Below are 16,721 nucleotides of genomic sequence, written 5' to 3' on the forward strand. Positions count from 1 at the left end.
TGATGCCGTGAAGTTCTTCCGGGCCGAAGAGGGGAGCTCAACGGAGAAGTTGTTCTAGTCGCAGTACCTTGCGCCAGAGCATCCTGTGCCCCTCAGTGATCAGCTGAAGCAATGGACTGAACTACACAGGGTGGATGAATTGGCCATGAGGGATTTGATAATACGTCTTTGGCCAGCCGAACCCATGCCCAGTAGCTACTTCGGTCTCGTCAAGCGGCTAGTCAGCGCCTATCCTCGGCTTGATGTCGTGAAGCGGTCGGCCTGTATTGAAGGTGCGCGGATTGCCTTTGCCCGCATCAAGGTGGCGAAGATGGACGCCGTCAAGCTTGCGACCGAGGGACCGCCCGCTGGAAAAGAGGATCGCACGTCGGAGCGGTACTTTGATGATATCTTGAAAGGATCCCGCATTGTAGAGGGCCAATGTTTGAAGGACATCATATTTGAATGAATGTAGTTATGTTTTCTAGTCATGTATCATGAGACAAGGCTTATGTATTATATATTGCTTATAAAAATATCTCCTCCTATGTGGCCGTTTATGATATCTGAGAGTTGGCCAGTCGTCGGCTTCAGCCCCCACGTAGGTAGTACAGGGGTGTTCAGGATAGCACTTAAAACACACTTGATCCATCATACTGTTCCATGAAGGAGGTGTTAGTGCGGCGAACCAGGCAATCGGACTATACGGCTTTATCGCCCTCACTTAGCCATAGGAGTTTTATAATGGGAGTGCGGGTGCAGCCCCTACTATTGTTCAATTATCCGAACTCAGGTGTTGTGAATGCCCGGCCGGGTGGAGGCCGGCCTATCGCATAATGCGGAAGAAATCACTAAAGATTTATACTTAGTCACTGAATAACTGACCAGCTCTTGCCGCATCATGACAGTCGGTTTTTGGCTTTCTCTATTGAGGTGTTTGTCCGGGTGAACCAGAAACACAATCGCAGTAGTTCTCCCTTTACTACCCTAGCCGATCAGACAGAACATAAGGTAGCAAGCACATGAGCCGGGCAACCAAACTACTGACCAAAGACATCATTCGGAGCCAATGCATATAATGCTATATTCGGGACGCCAAATTGCACTATTAAAGTGTTCGGACTTTTTAATATTTGAAAGATGTACGCGTCTTTATAAAGCCCCTGGCGATTTAGGTCATACCAAGGTGTACATGACAACCGGACAAAAATAGGAAAACATATGTTGAGAGATACGCCAAGGCCACATAGGTTTGGGCAAAAAACTATTTCCATAGTAGTCTGACTGATACGTCAAAATGTATTGATACAAATAGTGCAATAAGCAACAAGGCCATTTTACATGTCGAACACAAGGGGAAGCCGTGCGTGTGTCCTGAACACGGACGGGGTGATCTTTAAGGATCCTTTAGGTATTCTGGTATGCGTCTATGCTTCCTTTCTCCTTGGTATATTGTCCTTTGAGAGGAACATCGACCGGTGTTTACATAATAGGCCGCGGAAAGAGGCTTTTGTACCATCGAAAGGGTGATGTAGTTTGAGGGAACCTGAAAGAGAAATAAAAGAAAAAAGAAAAAAGAAAAAAGGAAGAGGAATGTGAGTTTCCTGGTAGGGTCCGGCCGTATTGCAGGCATTGTCCTTATTGTGCCTCCATCCTTTCCCATGGTATTTTTAGTGCGTAATTATGTACGGTTGGCACATATGCCACAGTTCAGTAGGGGATGAGATGGAGGCTGGGTTGCTAATCGAGCTCCTAGCGAGCTGGACTATCGTACAACGGGGAAGTCTGGACTCGTTTGACAGTGTCCGAGGACTTGGCCGCCGACGTAATTATTGGCTTAATGAGGCCACCCTGTACTTTTGCTGCCAGGGCCGCAATGTGCTCCTTAGTGCGGAGGGAGCATTCCATGTTTCTGTTCACTGTTATAACACCGCGTGGTCCGGGCATCTTGAGCTTCAGGTAGGCATAGTGCGGGACTACATTGAAATGAGCGAACGCGGTTCGTCCGAGCAGTGCGTGGTAGCCACTGCGGAAGGGGACGATATCGAAGATCAAGTCTTCGCTGCGGAAGTTGTCCGGTGAGCCGAAGACCACTTCCAATGTGATTGAGCCCGTGCAGCGGGCCTCTACACCGGGTATCACTCTTTTAAAGGTAGTTTTAGTATGCTTGATTCTTGACGGATCAATACCCATCTTGCGGATTGTGTCCTGATAGAGCAGGTTAAGGATGCTGCCGCCGTCCATGAGGACTCGCGTAAGGTGGAATCCATCGATGATTGGATCAAGGACTAATGCGGGCGAACCTTCGTGACGGATACTAGTAGGATGGTCCCTGTGATCGAAGGCGATCGGATAGGCCGACCATGGGTTGAATTTTGGGGCGACTGGCTCTATCACGTATATGTCCCTTAGCGTGCGCTTGCGCTCCCTCTTGGGGATATGGGTGACGTATATCATGTTCACCATTTTGACTTTGGGGGGACATTTCTTCCGTTGACCGGATTTGGAGCCACTGAATCCGGCGTTGACTGTCGTATTCTCTGTATCATCATTGTTGCTCCGATGCTTATGTTTGTTGCGTCGGGGCCTTCCGTTGTCGTTTCAGGCTTCGGAAGTGCCGGGGTCGCTGGTACTATTACCGCTACGGGCTAGCTAGCTATCCTCGCCCACGCAGAAGTGAGTCATTAGTGCTGTAAGGGCTGCCATGGACTTTGGTTTTCTTGGCCGAGGTGTCGGGCAAGCCATTCATCGCGGATGCTATTTTTGAAAGCTGCTAAGGCTTCGGCGTCCGGACAGTCGACAATCTGTTTTTTTAATCAGGAACCTAGTCCAGAATTTCCTGGCCGACTCTTGATACGTCTCCGTCGTATCTACTTTTCCAAACACTTTTGCCCTTGTTTTTGGACTTGAACATGCATGATTTGAATGGAACTAACCCGGACTGACGTTGTTTTCAGCAGAATTACCATGGTGTTATTTATGTGCAGAAACAAAAGTTCTCGGAATGACCTGAAACTTCACGGAACAACTTTTCGGAAATAATAAAAAATCCTTGCAAAAGATGAAGGCCAGGGGGCCCACCACCTGTCCACGAGGGTGGGGGCGCACCTGCCCCCCTAGGGCACGCCCCCCTACCTCGTAGGCCCCCCGGAGCTCCTGTGACCTCAACTCCAACTCTATATATTTGGTTTCGGGGAGAAAAAAATCAGAGAGAAGGATTCATCACGTTTTACGATACGGAGCTGCCGCCAAGCCCTAAAACCTCTCGGGAGGGCTGATCTGGAGTCCGTTCGGGGCTCCAGAGAGGGGAATCCGTCGCCATCGTCATCATCAACCATCCTCCATCACCAATTTCATTATGCTCACCGCCGTGCGTGAGTAATTCCATCGTAGGGTTGCTGGACGGTGATGGGTTGGATGGGATCTATCATGTAATCGAGTTATTTTTGTTAGGGTTTGATCCCTAGTATCCACTATGTTCTGAGATTGATGTTGCTATGACTTTACTATGCTTAATGCTTGTCACTAGGGCCCGAGTGCCATGATTTCAAATCTGAACCTATTATGTTTTCATCAATATACGAGAGTTCTTGATCCTATCTTGCATGTCTATAGTCGTCTATTATGTGTTATTATCCGTTAACCCCGAAGTGACAATAATCAGGATACTTACCGGTGATGACCATAGTTTGAGGAGTTCATGTATTCACTATGTGCTAATGCTTTGTTCCGGTACTCTGTTAAAAGGAGGCCTTAATATCCCTTAGTTTCCGTTAGGACCCCACTCCTACGGGAGGGTAGGACAAAAGATGTCATGCAAGTTCTTTTCCATAAGCACGTAGGACTATATTCGGAATACATGCCTACATTACATTGATGAACTGGAGCTAGTTCTGTGTCACCCTAGGTTATGATTGTTTCATGATGAACCGCATCCGGCATAATTCTCCATCACGGATCCATTGCCTACGAGCTTTCCATATATTGTTCTTCGCTTATTTACTTTTCCGTTGCTATTGCTATCATCACTACAAAATACCAAAAACATTACTTTTGCTATCATTACCTTTTGCTATTGTTGCCACTACTATCATATTACTTTGCTACTAAACACTTTGTTGTAGATATTAAGTTTCCAGGTGTGGTTGAATTGACAACTCATCTGCTAATACTTGAGAATATTCTTTGGCTCCCCTTGTGTCGAATCAATAAATTTGGGTTGAATACTCTACCCTCGGAAACTGTTGCGATCCCCTATACTTGTGGGTTATCAAGACTATTTTCTGGCGCCGTTGCCGGGGAGCATAGCTCTATTCTTTGAGTCACTTGAGATTTATATCTGCTTATCATTATGAAGAACTTGAAAGATCCAAGAACTAATATTTATCCCTCAACTACGAGGGGTGGTAAGGAACTGCCATCTAGCTCTGCACTTGATTCACCTTCTGTTTTGAGTAAGCTTGCGACACCTAAACCTGCTTCTGCTATTTATTATTGATGGTGCCACTTCTGCTATGCATGATACTTATGATGAAACTACTTCTATGCTTGATACTACTGTGCCACTTGGTGAATTTCTTGATGAACAACTTGCTAGGGCTAGAGAGAATAAAAATATTGAATCTGATAATATTGATGAAAGTGATGATGAAGACTCACCTGTTATTCCTGAGGGTTATGTTTTTGATAAAGAAGCGTCTTTAGCTATTTTAGCTTGCAAAGATAGATACGAACTCAAGAGGTTATTAGCTAAATGGAATCAGCAATCTGTTAATGCAAGAATGAAACCTGACCCTGCTTTTGCTACTTCACCTATCTTTGTTACTGATAAGGATTATGAATTCTCTGTTGATCCTGATATAATTACTTTGGTTGAATCTGATCCTTTTCATGGCTATGAATCTGAAACTGTTGTGGCACATCTTACTAAATTAAATGATATAGCCACCCTGTTCACTAATGATGAGAGAACTCGTTACTTTTATATCCTTAAAATATTTCCATTCTCATTAAAGGGTGATGATAAGATATGGTTTAATTCTCTTGATCCTGGTCGTGTGCGTAGTCCCCGGGATATGATTTATTAATTCTCTGCTAAATATTTCCCTGCTCATAAGAAACAAGCTGCTTTAAGGGATATATATAATTTTGTGCAAATTGAAGAAGAGAGTCTCCCACAAGCTTGGGGGAGGCTTCTCAAGTTACTTAATGCTTTGCCTGATCATCCTCTTAAGAAAAATGAAATACTTGATATCTTTTATAATGGACTAACCAATGCCTCCAGAGATTAGCTGGATAGTTGTACTGGTTCTGTTTTCAGGGAAAGAACACCGGATGAAGCTGAAATTCTATTGAATAATATGTTGACAAATGAAAATAATTGGAAACTTCCTGAACCAATTCTTCTACCAACTCCTGAGCCTATCCCTAAACCAACTCCAAAGAAGAGGGGTATTCTATTTCTCAGTCCTGAAGATATGCAAGAGGCAAAGAAATCTATGAAAGAAAAAGGTATTAAAGCTGAAGATGTTCAGAATTTACCCCCTATTGAAGAAATACACGGTCTTAATTTACCGCCTGTTGAAGAAACATATGATCTTAATCCTTCACCTATTGAAGAAACTCATGGTCTTGATAACCCGACACAGGTAGTAAAGGTAAATTCTCTCTATAGATATGATAAAGCTAAAATCCCATTTACTAAATTTGCTAGCCCATGCTTAATTGAGTTTGATAAATTTATGGTTAAGCAAGAAGATTTTAATGCTTATTTTGGTAGACAATTGAAATACAATTCAAATATGCTTGAACACTTGGGCGATTATATGGCTAATGTCAAAGGTGAACTTAAACTTATTAGTAAACATGCTTCTATGGTTACCACTCAAGTAGAACAAGTACTTAAAGCTCAAAATGATTTGCTCAATGAATTGAATAGTAAGAATAATGATAATGTTGTTAGAGTTATGACTAGAGGTGGTAGAATGACTCAGGAACCTTTGTATCCTGAAGGCCACCCTAAGAGAATTGAGCAAGATTCTTAGAGAAATAATGTGGATGCACCTAGTCCTTCTAATAGGAAGAAAAAGAAAAATGATAGGACTTTGCATGCTTCTAGTGATCCTATTGTTGAAACACCTGAGAATCCAAATGACATCTCTATTTCTGATGCTGAAACACAATTTGGTAATGAACCTGAAACTAGTGATTATGTTAAGGATAATGTTCATGATGATGCTCAACCTAGTAATGATAATGATATAGAAATTGAACCTGTTGTTGATCTTGATAACCCACAATCAAAGAATCAACGTTATGATAAGAAAGACTTTGTTGCTAGGAAACATGGTAAACAAAAAGAACCATGGGTTCAGAAACCCATGCCTTTTCCTCCCAAACCATCCAAGAAAAAGGATGATGAGGATTTTGAGCGCTTTGCTGAAATGATTAGACCTATCTTTTTGCGTATGCGATTAACTGATATGCTCAAAATGAATCCTTATGCTAAGTATATGAAAGATATTGTTACAAATAAAAGAAAGATACCAGAAGCTGAAATTTCCACCATGCTTGTTAATTATACTTTTAAGGGTGGAATACCAAAGAAACTTGGAGATCCCGGTGTACCAACTATACCATGCTCCATTAAAAGAAACTATGTTAAAACTGCTTTATGTGATCTTGGAGCCGGTGTTAGTGTTATGCCTCTCTCTTTATATCGTAGACTTGATTTGAATAAGTTGACACCTACTGAAATATATTTGCAAATGGCTGATAAATCAACTGCTATACCTGTCAGTATTTGCGAGGATGTGCCTGTTGTAGTTGCAAATGTTACTATTTTAACGAACTTTGTTATTCTTGATATTCCCGAGGACGATAGTATGTCTATTATTCTTGGAAGACCCTTTTTGAATACTGCAGGGGCTTTTATTGATTGCACTAAAGGCAATGTCACTTTTCATGTTAATGGTAATGAGCATACTGTACACTTTCCGAGGAAACAACCTCAAGTTCATAGTCTCAACTCTATTGGAAAAATCCCATCGATTATATTTGGAGGTTTTGAATTTCCTCTTCCTACTGTCAAGAAGAAATATGATATTCTTATTATTGGGGATGTGCATATCCCCGTTGAGGTAACATAGTGTTATTCGAAATTTCTCCGGTTCCATGTTATTCGGAATGAGTTCGTTAACAAGACTTGATCAACCTTGTTAGTGGATTCCTTTTGATGAGCATGAGTTGGATGAAACTAGAAGGTACAACCTTCTGTACCCTCCTTTTAATTTCTGTTATTTATATTAAATAAAATAAAAATAGTGTTTTTCTGTCTGTTATCTGATTATCCATGCAATATAAAAATACCCCGAAAATAAAAGTTCTCCAAATGCCCTGAAATTTAAATATGTTTTTTCTGGAATATTTGAGAGTATTTGGCACTGAGAACACAGCAGGGGGGTCATCCACCTGGCCACGAGGGTGGAGGGCGCGCCCTACCCCCCTGAGCGCGCCCCCTGCCTCGTGGGCCCATGGCGGCCCTCCTCCACTTATTCCTGCACCCACACACTTCTTCTTCCTCCCACAAACATGAATATCCAGCTCAAGCACGAGTTCTAGCTCCTTTTGCTGCCATTTTCGATGTCCTTGCTCAAAGCACCTCTCACAAAACTGCTTGGGGAGATTGTTCCTTGGTATGTGACTCCTCCATTGGTCCAATTAGTTTTTGTTCTAGTGCTTTATTCATTTCAAATTTTTGTTGCCTAGGTGACCATGTTCTTGAGCTTGCATGTCAAATTTATATGGTCAAAAGTAGTTTTGATGCATGATATAGGCCCTAGGCACTTGTAGGAGTAGTTGCTATCAATATTATTGAGTTTGGTTTACTTTTATTTTGAAGTTACTAAAAATTTCAGAAATTTTTCACAGGAAGAAATATGCTTAGGAAAATGTTCCAAGGTGGTTCTTCAAGGAAGCAAGGACCCAGGCTTGCAATGCGTGATGCTGATGAAGAGCCACCAAGAGACACTCCAGTGTGTCCTTGTGAATGGCCTTCGGAAAATTTTATGGATCGAGTGGGAATTAAGGAAGAATTTAACGCATATTTGCGTAACGCTGATCTTGTGAGCTTCGAGGAAGAAAAGTGCAGCCAGTATCACTATCTCACTAGTTCCTTTGTGAGAAGGTTTGAATTTTCATCTTCAAGTAATTCCCCAACTGTCCTGTTTGATCTTTATGAAAATTCTTACACTATGGACTTAGAGGATTTTACCACTGCTTACAAACTTCCACAATGGGGTAGTATCAGGGATCCTCGCAAATCTGAATTTAGAGATTTTCTTGCTAGTATAACTGTGGGAGAATCTAGAGATATAACACAAGCTACCATAGGGAGCATTCACTTTCCTGCTATACATTATTTTGCTCTTTTCATAGGTAGATGCATTAATGGTAAAGATGAGGCATGTCACATGTGTGTCCCTGACCTCAGTATTCTTAGGAGTGTTGTGTTAGGAGACAAATCTTATAATTTGGGAGCCATTGTTGCACGTAGGTTGCATCTTAATAGATTTAATGGGGATTTCTTTGGTGGAATTTATGCAACCCGCATAGCTAATTTTCTTGTTATAGCCATACATGAAGATGATAATGAACTACCTCCTGCTTACCTAGACTTTAATGCTATGGTTCACCACCAGTTTGTCAAGAGGAATGAATCACCTCTCCAGTATTGTTTAATCTTTGACGGACGTCGTGATGTCCATATTACTCTCCCTGCTCCTGCCTTCTTTGATTATCAGGCAAAAGGAAGATATGTTATTACCAGAGAGGAGGCAGATGAGTACGAGGGGAGGGAGGAGGCCGCTCGTCGCCACACTGCAGCTCAGGAGGCGATAGCCGCTGCATCTCAGTACGACCCCAACTTTTACTATGGAAATCCGCCAGGCCAGCCGTGGCCATAGACCAACTTAGGCCAAAAGCCTAAGCTTGGGGAGTACGTATTTCTCACCGACATTACATTTATGTTCACACACTCATTTCCAGATGTCGGTGCTCATACTTTTTCATTGTATCATCCATGCTAGTTTATTTCCCTTTTTATGCTTTCTTCTTGTGTGTTTGATAAACCTTAAGAAAAACAAAAAAATTAGTTGTAGTTTTTAATTAGTTTACTTTCCATGCTTGTAGTAGTAATTAAAAAGAAAACCCAAAAAGATTTCATGTTCTTCTTTTACTTGTTGGGAGCTTTCCCGTGTAAATAGTTTTATTTCTTTTCTTTTCTTTGGGGATCGATAGGAGAAGACCATAATTAAATTGTTGAAGTGGCTCTTATATGCATTATTGTTGATCTGGTAAAAGAGCCCATACTGCCTTGTCTTCTCCTGTTTATTGAATGCTTGCAGATTCCAGCTTAGTCCAATGCACGTGCACTATTATTATTATCCACATCGTTCGGTCGTGCAAGTGAAAGGCAATAATGATGATTATATGATGAACTTATTGAGATGAGAAGAGCTGGTATGAACACGACCTCCCTTGTTTTTGTAAATATGATTAGTTCATCGTTCCTGATTCAGCCTATTATGAATAAACATGTTTGCAATGACAACTAGAGATCATAGTTCTTGTGCCATGCTTGATTAGCTAGGAGCTTATAATGGTTTACCTTGCGTGCCAACATACTATTAAAATGGTTGTGATGTGGTATGATAGGGTGGTATCCTCCTCAGAATGATTTAAGTGACTTGACTTGGCGCATGTTCACACATGTAGTTGAAACAAAATCAACATAGCATTCACGATATTTATGTTCATGGTGGATTATATCCTACTCATGCTTGCATTCGGTGTTGATTAATTTTAATGCATGTTCATGACTGTTGTCGTTCTCTAGCTGGCCGCTTCCCAGTATTTTGCTAGCCTTCACGTGTACTAAGCGGGAATACTACTTGTGCATCCAACTCCATAAACCCCAAAGTTATTCCATATGAGTCCACCATACCTACCTATATATGGTATCTACCTACCGTTCCAAGTAAATTTGTATGTGCCAAACTCTAAACCTTCAAATAAATATCTTGTTTTGTATGCTCGAATAGCTCATGTATCAACTAGGGTTGTCCGTATCTTCCATGTTAGGCGGGTTATTCTCAAGAGGAGTGGACTCCGCTCCTCACTCACATGAAAAATGGCTGGTCACCGGGATGCCCAGTCCCATGCTTTATGCAAATCAAATCAAAATAATTGCAAACAAAACTCCCCCTGGGACTCTTGTTAGTTGGAGGCACTCGTTGTTTCGAGCAAGCCATGGATTGATGCTTGTTGGTGGAAGGGGGAGTATAAACTTTACCATTCTATTTGGGAACCGCCTATAATGTGTGTAGCATGGAAGATATCGCCATCTCTTGGTTGTTATGTTGACAATGAAAGTATACCGCTCAAAATATTATTCACCTCTATTTCGAAACCAAGCTCTGGCACCTCTACAAATCCCTGCTTCCCTCTGCGAAGGGCCTATCTATTTACTTTCTTGTTGAGTAATCATCCTCTTATTAAAAAGCACTAGTTGGAGAGCACCGCTGTCATTTGCATTCATTACTGTTAGTTTACATTGAGTATGACTTGACTGGATCTCTTTTACCATGAATTACAATGTAGTCAGCCCTTGATCTTTAAAGGTGCTCTGCATTTATGTTTTACGGTCTCAGAAAGGGCTAGCGAGATACCATCTTGTTATATCATATTATGATTGTTTTGAGAGAGTGTTGTCATCCGAGATTTACTATTATTGCTCGCTAGTTGATTATGCCATTGATATGAGTAAACTTGAGACCTAAGCGTTATTGTGGATGTGGTTAGTCATAATCTTTGCTGAAAACTTGAATGCTGGCTTTACATATTTACAACAACAAGAGCAAACAGAGTTTGTAAAAGTTTTTCTTTATCACTTTCAGTTTATCAACTGAATTGGTTGAGGACAAGCAAGGGTTTAAGCTTGGGGGAGTTGATACGTGCTACATCTTTTAGCACTGCGTTAGTTTTCCCCGAAGAGGAAGGGATGATGCAGCAAAGTAGCGTAAGTATTTCCCTCAGTTTTTGAGAACCAAGGTATCAATCCAGTAGGAGGCTACACGCGAGTCCCTCGCACCTGCACAAAACAAATAAATCCTTGTAACCAACGCAAATAGGGGTTGTCAATCCCTATAGGGCCACTTACGAGAGTGAGATCTGATAGATATGATAAGATAATATTTTTGGTATTTTTATGACAAAGATGCAAAGTAAAATAAAGGCAAAGTAAATAACTAAGCAGTAGGAGATTGATATGATAAAGATAGACCTGGGGGCCATAGGTTTTACTAGTAGCTTCTCTCGAGAGCATAAGTATTCTACGGTGGGTGAACAAATTACTGTTGAGCAATTGACAGAATTGAGCATAGTTATGAGAATATCTAGGTATGATCATGTATATAGGCATCACGTCCGAGACAAGTAGACCGACTCCTGCCTGCATCTACTACTATTACTCCACTCATCGACCGCTATCCATCATGCATCTAGAGTATTAAGTTAAAAACAGAGTAACACCTTAAGCAAGATGACATGATGTTGAGGGATAGACTCATGCAATATGAAGAAAACCCCATCTGTTATCCTCGATGGCAACAATACAATACGTGCCTTGCTGCCCTTACTGTCACGGGAAAGGACACCGCAAGATTGAACCCAAAGCTAAGCACTTCTCCCATTGCAAGAAAGATCAATCTAGTAGTCCAAACCAAACTGATAATTCGAAGAGACTTGCAAAGATAACCAATCATACATAAAAGAATTCAGAGAAGATTCAAATATTATTCATAGATAGACTTGATCATCAACCCACAATTCATCGGTCTCCAAAAAGAAGATTACATCAAATAGATCTCCACAGGAGAGGGGGAGAACATTGTATTGAGATCCAAAAAGAGAGAAGAAGCCATCTAGCTACTAACTATGGACCCGTAGGTCTGACGTAAACTACTCACACTTCATCGGAGGGGCTATGGTGTTGATGTAGAAGCCCTCCGTGATCGATGCCCCCTCTGGCGGAGCTCCGGAACAGGCCCCAAGATGGGATCTCATGGATACAGAAAGTTGCGGCGGTGGAATTAGGGTTTTGGCTCCGTATCTAATCGTTTAGGGGTACGTGGGTGTATATAGGAGGAATAAGTACGCCGGTGGAGCAACAGGGGGCCCATGAGGGTGGAGGGGGCGCGTGGGGGGGGGGGGGTAGACGCGCCCCCCTACCTCGTGGTCTCCTGTTACATGTCTTGACGTAGGGTCCAAGTCTCCTGAGTTGTATTCGATGAGAAAATCACGTTCCCGAAGGTTTCATTCCGTTTGGACTCCGTTTGAGATTTCTTTTCTTCGAAACCCTAAAATAGGCAAAAAACAGCAATTCTGGGCTGGGCCTCCGGTTAATAGGTTAGTCCCTAAAATAATATAAAAGTGGATAATAAAGCCCAATAATGTCCAAAACAGTAGATAATATAGCATGGAGCAATCAAAAATTATAGATACGTTGGAGACGTATCAAGCATCCCCAAGCTTAATTCCTGCTCGTCCTCGAGTAGGTAAATGATAAAAACAGAATATTTTATGCGGAGTGCTACTTGGCATAATTTTAATGTAATTCTTCTTAATTGTGGTATGAATATTCAGATCCGAAAGATTCAAGACAAAAGTTCATATTTACATAAAAATGATAATACTTCAAGCATACTAACTAAGCAATTATGTCTTCTCAGAATAACTTGGCCAAAGAAAGTTCATCCCTACAAAATCATATGGTTTAGTCATGTTTCATTTTCGTCACACAAGAATGCTATCATCATGCACAACCCCGATGACAAGCCAAGCAATTGTTTCATACATTAGTAATCTCAAACCTATAATCTCTCACGCAATATATGAGCGCGAGCCATGGACATAGCACTATAGGTGGAATAGAATATAATGAGGGGGGTTATGTGGAGAAGACAAAAAAAGGAGGAAGTCTCACATCAACGAGGCTAATCAATGGGCTATGGAGATGCCCACCGATTGATGTTAATGCAAGGAGTAGGGATTGCCATGCAACGGATGCACTAGAGCTATAAATGTATGAAAGCTCAACAAAAGAAACTAGTGGGTGTGCATCCAACTTGCTTGCTCACGAAGACCTAGGGCACTTGAGGAGGCCCATTGTTGGAATATACAAGCCAAGTTCTATAATGAAAAATTCCCACTAGTATATGAAAGTGATAACATGAGAGACTCTCTACTATGAAGATCATGGTGCTACTTTGAAGCGTAAGTGTGGCAAAGGATAGTAACATTGTCCCTTCTCTCTTTTTCTCTCATTTTTTTCTTTTTTTGGGGCCCTTTTTTTATGGCCTTTCTCTTTTTTTATTTTCTATTTTTTTTATATTCCTCACTTGGGACAATGCTCTAGAAAATGATGATCATCACACTTCTATTTATTTACAACTCAATGATTACAACTCGATACTAGAACAAAGATGACTCTATATGAATGCCTCCGGCGGTGTACCGGGATATGCAATGGACCAAGAGTGACATGCATGAAAGAATTATGAATGGTGGCTTTGCCACAAATACTATGTCAACTACATGACCATGCTAAGCAATATGACAATGATGAATGTGTCATGATGAACGGAATGATGGAAAGTTGCATGGCAATATATCTCAGAATGGTTATGGAAATGCCATAATAGGTAGGTATGGTGGCTGTTTTGAGGAAGATATAAGGAGGTTTATGTGTGAAAGAGTGTATCATATCACGGGGTTTGGATGCACCGGTGAAGTTTGCACCAACTCTCAATGTGAGAAAGGGAAATGCACGGTACCGAAGAGGCTAGCAAGGATGGAAGGGTGAGAGTGCGTATAATCCATGGACTCAACATTAGTCATAAAGAACTCACATACTTATTGCAAAAATCTACAAGTCATCAAAAACCTCGGTACTACGCGCATGCTCCTAGGGGGATAGATTGGTAGGAAAAGACCATCGCTCGTCCCCGACCGCCACTCATAAGGAAGACAATCAAATAACACCTCATGCATGTTTCAAATTTGTTGCATAACGTTTACCATACGTGCATGCTACGGGACTTGCAAACCTCAACACAAGTATTTCTCAATTTCACAACTACTCAACTAGCACGACTTTGATATTATTACCTCCATGTCTCAAAACAATCATCAAGCATCAAACTTCTCTTAGTATTCAACACACTCATAAGAAAGTTTTATTATTAATCTTGCATACCAAGCATATAAGGATTTTAAGCAAATTACCATGCTATTAAGACTCTCAAAATAATCTAAGTGAAGCATGAGAGAACAATAGTTTCTATAAAACAAATCCACCACCGTGCTCTAAAAGATATAAGTGAAGCACTAGAGCAAAATTATATAACTCAAAAGATATAAGTGAAGCACATAGAGTATTCTAACAAATTCCAAATCATGTATGGCTCTCTCAAAAGGTGTGTACAGCAAGGATGATTGTGGTAAACTAACAAGAAAAGACTCAAATAATACAAGACGCTCCAAGCAAAACACATATCATGTGGTAAATAAAAATATAGCTCCAAGTAAAGTTACCGATAGAAGTAGACGAAAGAGGGGACGCCTTCCGGGGCATCCCCAAGCTTTGTCTTTTAGGTGTCCTTAGATTATCTTGGGGGTGCCATGGGCATCCCCAATCTTAGGCTCTTTCCTCTCCTTGTTCCATAATCCATCAAATCTTTACCCAAAACTTGAAAACTTCACAACACAAAACTTAAAGTAGAAAATCTCGTGAGCTCCGTTAGCGAAAGAAAACAAAAGACCACTTCAAGGTAATGTAATGAACTCATTCTTTATTTATATGGGTGTTATACCTACTGTATTCCAACTTCTATATGGTTCATAAACTATTTTACTAGCCATAGATTCATCAAAATAAGCAAACAACACACAAAAAAACAGAATATGTCAAAAACAGAACAGTCTGTAGTAATCTGTAGCTACCGCAAGATATGGAACCCCAAAAATTCTAAAATAAATTTCTGGACGTGAGGAATTTATCTATTAATCATCTTCAAAAAGAATTAACTAAATATCACTTTCGAAATAAAAATGACAGCAGTTCTCGTGAGCTCTAAAGTTTCTGTTTTTTACAGCAAGTTCAACAAGACTTTCCCCAAGTCTTCCCAACGGTTCTACTTGGCACAAACACTAATTAAACACAAAAAACACAACCAAAACATAGGCTAGATAATTTATTTATTACTAAACAGGAGCAAAAAGAAAGAAATAAAAATAAAATTGGGTTGCCTCCCAACAAGCGCTATCGTTTAACGCCCCTAGCTAGGCATAACAAGCAAGAATAGATCTAGGTATTGCCATCTTTGGTAGGCAATTCTTCAATGAGGCATCTACCATCTTTAGGAATTTCTTTATTTTTATTAATTATCAAGCTTTTAGGCACAAGATCGAAAAATTCATTTGTAACAAATGTTTCCTTAATGATAGCAAAAAGATTGGGATGAACACTTATAGATTTGAGATCCGCATTTTCCTTACTAGATGATTCACCCTTATTTTTAGGGACTCGGAGTATTCTTTATGGAAGAAAAAGCGGTTCCCAAGTTGGTAATAATATTCTCAAGTTTATCGATCCTAACGGAATCGTGATTTATTTTCTCATTAACTATGGGTTCCTTTTCTTTAATATCTTTCAAAGTAACTCCTACTTTAGATCCCTATGGAGAGATTCAGCTGTGGATCTTTTTATCCAAATTTTCAATTAACTCTACAGTAGCAACCTTATTTTCAATAATCTCAAGCCTTTGCATTACATGCTCCAAAGTTAATATAGTTCCATTAACCAAGAGAGGGGGTGAGCCAAATAAATCTAACATAGCATTATAAGAATCAAAAGTATGGCTACCCAAAAATTTCCCTCCGGTAATAGTATCAAGAACATAACGGTGCCAAGGAGTAATGCCTACATAAAAATTGCGAAGGAGAATGGTAGTAGATTACTTCCTAGTAGATTTATTTTGAGCATTGCAAATTCTATACCAAGCATCTTTTAGATTTTCACCCTCCCTTTGCTTAAAATTAAGAATTTCATTCTCGGGAGACAACGAAGAAGATAAGGGACTAGCCATAACGACAAGCAAACAAACTAACCCACAAGCAAACAAAAAGGAAGCGGACAAAAAGAGGCAAATAGAGGGAGGATAGAGAGAGAGAGGCAAATAAAACGGCAAGGGTGAAGTGGGGGAGAGGAAAACGAGAGGCAAATGGCAAATAATGTAATGCGGGAGATAAGGGTATGTGATGGGTACTTGGTATGTTGACTTTTGCATAGACCTCCTCGGCAACGGCGCCAGAAATCCTTCTTGCTACCTCTTTTAGCACTGCGTTGGTTTTCCCCGAAGAGGAAGGGATGATGCAGCAAAGTAGCGTAAGTATTTCCCTCAGTTTTTGAGAACCAAGGTATCAATCTAGTATGAGGCTACGCGTGAGTCCCTCGCACCTGTACAAAACAAATAAATCCTCGCAACCAACGCAAATAGGGGTTGTCAATCCCTATAGGGCCACTTACGAGAGTGAGATCTGATAGATATGATAAGATAATATTTTTGGTATTTTTATGATAAAGATGCAAAGTAAAATAAAGGCAAAGTAAATAGCAAAGTAAA

Source organism: Triticum urartu, chromosome 3A (genome assembly GCF_056163025.1).
Source record: "Triticum urartu cultivar PI428250 chromosome 3A, HENAU_Tu73, whole genome shotgun sequence".
NCBI lineage: Eukaryota > Viridiplantae > Streptophyta > Magnoliopsida > Poales > Poaceae > Triticum > Triticum urartu.